Source organism: Macaca mulatta, chromosome 5, assembly GCF_049350105.2.
Source record: "Macaca mulatta isolate MMU2019108-1 chromosome 5, T2T-MMU8v2.0, whole genome shotgun sequence".
Lineage (NCBI taxonomy): Eukaryota > Metazoa > Chordata > Mammalia > Primates > Cercopithecidae > Macaca > Macaca mulatta.
The window spans coordinates 14,242,729-14,248,411 of NC_133410.1; the positions used below are offsets into that span (position 1 = coordinate 14,242,729).

The 5,683-nt window shown below is 37.8% G+C and overlaps 1 long non-coding RNA gene across 1 annotated transcript; it reads left to right on the forward strand.

Annotated features, from left to right (window-relative positions):
- The first annotated feature begins 517 nt into the window (after positions 1 to 517).
- On the forward strand, positions 518 to 4,472 carry LOC114678254 (uncharacterized). Its single transcript, XR_003729563.2, has 3 exons — positions 518 to 593; positions 3,925 to 4,050; positions 4,382 to 4,472. It is a non-coding gene; the product is annotated as an uncharacterized LOC114678254 (long non-coding RNA).
- Positions 4,473 to 5,683: the final 1,211 nt, after the last annotated feature.

The following is a 5,683-nucleotide window of genomic DNA, read 5'->3' on the forward strand; positions in this document are numbered from 1 at the left end:
GAAAAAGAAAGGTCTAAAGAAAGATAAATAGGAAAGAACCTAGGAATCCAGAGAAGAAATAAGTTGTGCTGTTATATAATAACAGGAGTGATTTTTGGGAGGAGGATGGGAATTTTGGACTGGGAGGATGGGTAGCATGCACAATCAGAACTCCTAGGAAACAAGAAAAAGCCTGGCACAGTGAGCTGTTTATTGGGATGGAAATGGGATACACAAACAAATGGAAGGGTAGGATAAAGCTCCATCACGAAAGATGCTAATGCCAAGTTAATAACTTTGAGTACTGTTTACAAGTTTGGATAAAGCTCCATCACGAAAGATGCTAATGCCAAGTTAATAACTTTGAGTACTGTTTACAAGTTTGGCTAATGCTTGTCACCAACGCCTGCTGGCTGAGAAATCTTGAAAATGAATGGCATGCCATGCCCTCAGAGTGTGACGACAAGCGCTGGATCTCAGAACACAGGGAGTTTTCATTTCTGAGAGCTGACTCCCTAGTCTGCGGTAGATAGAGAGCAGAGGTGGGGCTGGGAGTATGGAGAAACAGCATTCAGAATCGGCCCACACTGTCAAGTTTCCAGGCCTTGAACAAGGTTGGTAGGAAAATTATTTGATTAGCTGTTCAATCCTGTTCCATTTCTGCCTTGCTCGGGAGACGTATGTTGAGGGACTTTTTTTCTTCCAGAAGTACATATGGAAATGGCAAGGTTGGTGTTTGATGGTGTGACAGAGAAAGCCACACTGGGGAAATGGTGTGCTTTGAAATCAGGTCACTTAGAAAAAAAAAAATATATATATATATATCCAGAAACGTCAAAGCTTAAATGAAGCTATCAATTTAGGGACTTTTCACAGCCTTACTTACTGGGTTCTCTTTCTAACTTAAAAACCAGGAAAGGCACTTTCTGAGTCTCTATCTCTGTAAAGTTTGTTTGAGTCTCTTTTATTATTTTTACGGTGCACACATTGATCTCAAGTTTTAAGTATCCTTTTTATCATTGTAGCTAGAAGCAAAAAAGCCACCCAGCTGTTCAGTCTGTTAGTGCCAAATGTGGTCTCTTCTGAACACTGTAATTCTCATACTACAAGATATCCCAAATGTACAGAAAGGTCAAGCAGAAAGAGATGATGACAACTCTGAATTCTCATGTCGTTTTAAAGATAAATCAGTTTGGTATGAGACCCTTCTTGGTAAGAGAAAATATTTATCATTCTACCCCAATTCATGTTAAAGTTCCCTACAGGGATTTCAATCCAATGTGCCTATTGTTTTAAGGAATAGTCACTGACACTACAACACTACATCATGTTTCTGTAGAGGGAAAGAGAAAGGAAAAAAAAAATAAAGCCAGTATTTATTTATCACATCCTACCTATCATTTGCTTATGTTATTATTTAGTTATCAAAACAACCATATGATATAGGAATCCCTTTTCCCAACCTTTACAGAATAGATATCAAAGTTCAGTTAACTTAAGGAACTTATTCAAGGTCATATAACAGTAAAGGATAGAGATATAAACAAGTTTATCCTGGCTTGAGAATTCATGTCAATAAGTTGCTTATAACCAAATATGCAATTGAATAGTAGAGATTTCATGAAAAGGCATCAGACGATAAAATAGGCCATATATATGCAAGTCTAAATAACACGGTATTAATCTCACTCATAAATACTGAATGAAAAGAATGTAATCAGTTGAAATTATCTCAAGAATGTATCTGGAAAAAGGTGAGATTTTAGGAGATTAGAAACTGCTCATTTTGGACACTATTAATTTGTAAACATCATTACAATATGAGTATACAGAATGTTATAATATTCTGCTGTGAAATCTACTATCATGCTGTTTTCTTATTGCACTTATTTCAAAAGGTCCTCTTTATAACTCATTGCTTTTAGGTCCTAATAATTCTAATTCAACATGATTCTTGACAGATTCATGAAATCATTCATACATACACAAATTTACCAAACCTTATGATATCCCCCTGGTTTGAAGATTGAGAGGTTCATGCTTTGCTCACAAGAGATTTTGTTGTCAAAATCTCTATACAAGGAGTTCAAAATTCATCACGTCAATACTCCTAGGTCTAGGACTGAGAAGAAGAAAGAGGGGCCAATATAGTCTCACAGTGAGAAGAAAACAAATAAATATACAGTCATAAAATAATGTAGCAAGTGCTATGCAGCAGGAAGTCCAGAGGTAGGCAGCCCTTGGAACCATTTTTCCTCCTAGGCCTCTGAGCCTGTGATGGGAAGGGCTGCCTTGAAGATCTCTGATATGCTCCAGAGATATTTTTTCCATTGTCTTGGTAATTCACATTTGGCTCCTCGTTATTATGCAAATTTCTGCAGCAGGCTTGAATTTCTCCTTAGAAAATGGGTTTGTCTTTTATATCGCATCATCAGGCTGCAAATTTTCCAAACTTTTATGCTTTACTTCCCTTTTAAACATAAGTTCCAATTTCAGATCACCTCTCTCAAGTTCAAAGTCCCACAGATACCAAGGGCATGGACAAAGTGCCACCAGTCTCTTTGCTAAAGAATAGCAAGAATGACCTTGGCTCCAGTTCCCAAGAAGTTCCTCATCTTCATCTGAGACCACCTCAGCCTGGACTTCATTGTCAGCACCACTATGAGAATTTTAATCAAAACCATTCAACGAGTCTCTAGGAAGTTCCAAACTTTCCCACATCTTCAGTCTTCTTCTGAGCCCTGCAAACTGTTTCAACCTCTATCCATTACCCAGTTCCAAAGTCACTTCCACATTTTCAAGTTATCTTTATAGCAGTGCCCCTCTCCCAGTATCAATTTACTGTATCAGTCTGTTTTCATACTGCTGTAAAGAAATACCCAAGACTGGGTTATTTATAAAGGAAAGAGGTTTAATTGACTCACAGTTCCACATGGCTGAGGAGGCCTCAGGAAACTTACAATCACGTTGGAAAGGAAAGCAGGCACCTTCTTCACAGGGTGGCAGAAGAGAGAGAAGAGAAAGGGTGAAGGGGGAAGAGCCCCTTATAAAAGCATCAGATCTCATGAGAACTCACTCACTTTCATGAGAACAGCATGAGGGAAACCACCCCTATGATCCAATTACCTCCCACGAGGTCCCCCCCTCAACACCTGGGGATCACAATTCAAGATGAGATTTGGGTGGAGACACAAAGCCTAACCATATCATTAGGTGTACAGGCTAGGTAAGGTATTGCAGGTCAAGGCAAAGTGTATTTCAAGGCTCAGAAAAGTGAGAGAATGTGTGGGGTTTTGTCCAATTTACTAGAGAGTGAATAGGTAAATAGAGGGCAGACCACTGAGGGTGAGGTTTGAACACCATAGGGTCCACCAGACATGTTGGAACTCCCCTTCTTTTCTCTAGGTTTTGCAGAATGGCACCCAGGCTGTTATAATACATACTTAAACTTTGCTTTCTCTTTAAAAGTACTTTCTATTCATCACTGTTTGGGCTCCTTCTGACAGAGGTCATTACCAGAGATTCAGACCTTTATTTACTCAATTCCGTGTTGTGGTTCTGCAAGGGAGGCTTTCTCGTTCCTCTCCAAAAACAGACATGCCTGTGAAGGTGGGTTACACTTCCGTTCTCTTAAGTCTGTCATAATAAAGACATTTCATCAAGTGCTAAAAGAAAGCCAGAATTTAGAATGTACTTTATGACTTTTGAGGGTTATGAGATGCTGAATGTGAGACACTGTAGCCAGTTGCTTAGGGAAATTGAAAACAAATTCTTCTCTAGAGAAATTAGAAAACCAGGTCAATGCCTCATTGCATAGTCCTGCTGGAAGACAAGAATTAAGGCTGAATACATTGTCAAGGTCATTTCAGATCCTATTATTCTGCTTCTCTGGTGATAATGATAATAAAAATAGCACTTTTTATTTGTGACTCACATAATTTTCAGAACTCTTTCACCTATGATCTCCTCTGAACAGCTGATGAGGAATTCATGCCATCAACCTGGAGGACAACTTGGAGGACCAAGTGCTCCCAACCAGACCTCAAGGTTAAAAAGAATTTCAGATGGGAGGTATAAGATATTGACTAACTTACGATATATCCTTTTGTCTTTTATACCAAAGATTATTTCATAGATGTTAGCTGGCCTCCATATTTCTAAACGTAAAATTTAGGAATATTCCCAGAACATCCTACTCTTCCTGTATAGTCCTTTATAATTATTTGTTTTTAAAAAAGCCATCTAAATTTTCAGTTCATTTATGCCTTGGAGAAAGGAGTTTTATAATTACTGTCTTCCCTAATATTGTTTCAATTTTTGTTTCACCTATACAAAGTTTTCTAAATGTAAGCAGTACTCCATAGTTAATTGTGACATCACTATTAACAAAGATGTGTTTCAGAAACATACCCAACTGAGAGAAACATAGTAATCAGAGACAGAAATGATCTGAAAGACTTGGAGGAACTCTGCGGAAAACAATGAATACAACGAAGAACTGGAAAGCATAAAATATGTGTGAGCTACAGGGTAGAGAGAAAAGAGGTCAAGACTTAGGCAAAGTCATCTTTGCCCAAACTGTATTCTGTGGAACCCATTCTGCTACATGTTCTCAGAAGAAGAGTAGGGTCTTATGATCAGGTAAGTTGAATGTATCCCCTTTGATGGTAGGCATGTTAGCATAACCAAGCCTCTGAGAAGTCTGTAATAAAGAAAGTTGCAAAACTTTATTTAATCCAGAGACCTTCAAACATTTTGACAGCAGATACTTTTTTTCCCCTCATATAGCTTTGGATCAGGGTTCCATGAAATACACTTTGAGAAATGCTGCTTTGAAGTTAGGGAAAGTGAGAGAGAGGCCGGCCTAAATTTTTGAAGAAAAGGAGACCTACCAGCAGTGCTATCAAATATAAAAGGTTATTTTGCAATTTCTTTCTCAGAAATCTTTCAAAAATAAAACAACAAGCATGGTGAAGTGTTTGGAGAGAGATGTATTTCTGTCTTCAACTTACTTTGAAATGTATCAAAAACAGCTGAATTAATTAATTGACAGAGGGATGGATACATACATGATCAAACAAGTATAATAAAATGATAATTATAGAATCTAGGTGATAGGTACATTGAGAATTTACTGTACATTTTTTATAATTTTTCTGAATATTTGAATGAATTTCAGGTAACGTTGAAAAAGAATAGAATATACATCCAACCAACACTTGCATGAAGTATGGCTTAGAAGGAGGTAGAAAGACTAGTTGGATTTTCAGCTTGTCATGATAGTTTCTATCAGTTGACCATGGGCTAAGTATTAAGCTGGATATATCACGTTCATATGTTATCTAATTTATTATTCAAACCAATACCAACGGAAGTTTGGGCATCAACACTTTAATAATGAGACAAATGAGATTCAGTGAGGCTAAGTATCATGACAAAATCTGCCCTTGTTGAACCATGTGTCAATGCTATGTGTAGAAGGTGCCAAAATGAGCATTTCCTTCCTCTCATCCCATTCCCCATACAAGAAATTCTGGCAATGCCCACAGGAAATTTTTCCCTTCCTCCAACCTCCTCTCCTTCTTACTTTTCAGCCTTCTTTTGTAGTTTGGTGGGACTAAGCAGTTGTGGTGAGAAGCAGAAAAGTAGATGTGAGTTATCTCATCCAGAAAGAGCCAATACTTATTGACCAATGAGGAGGAAT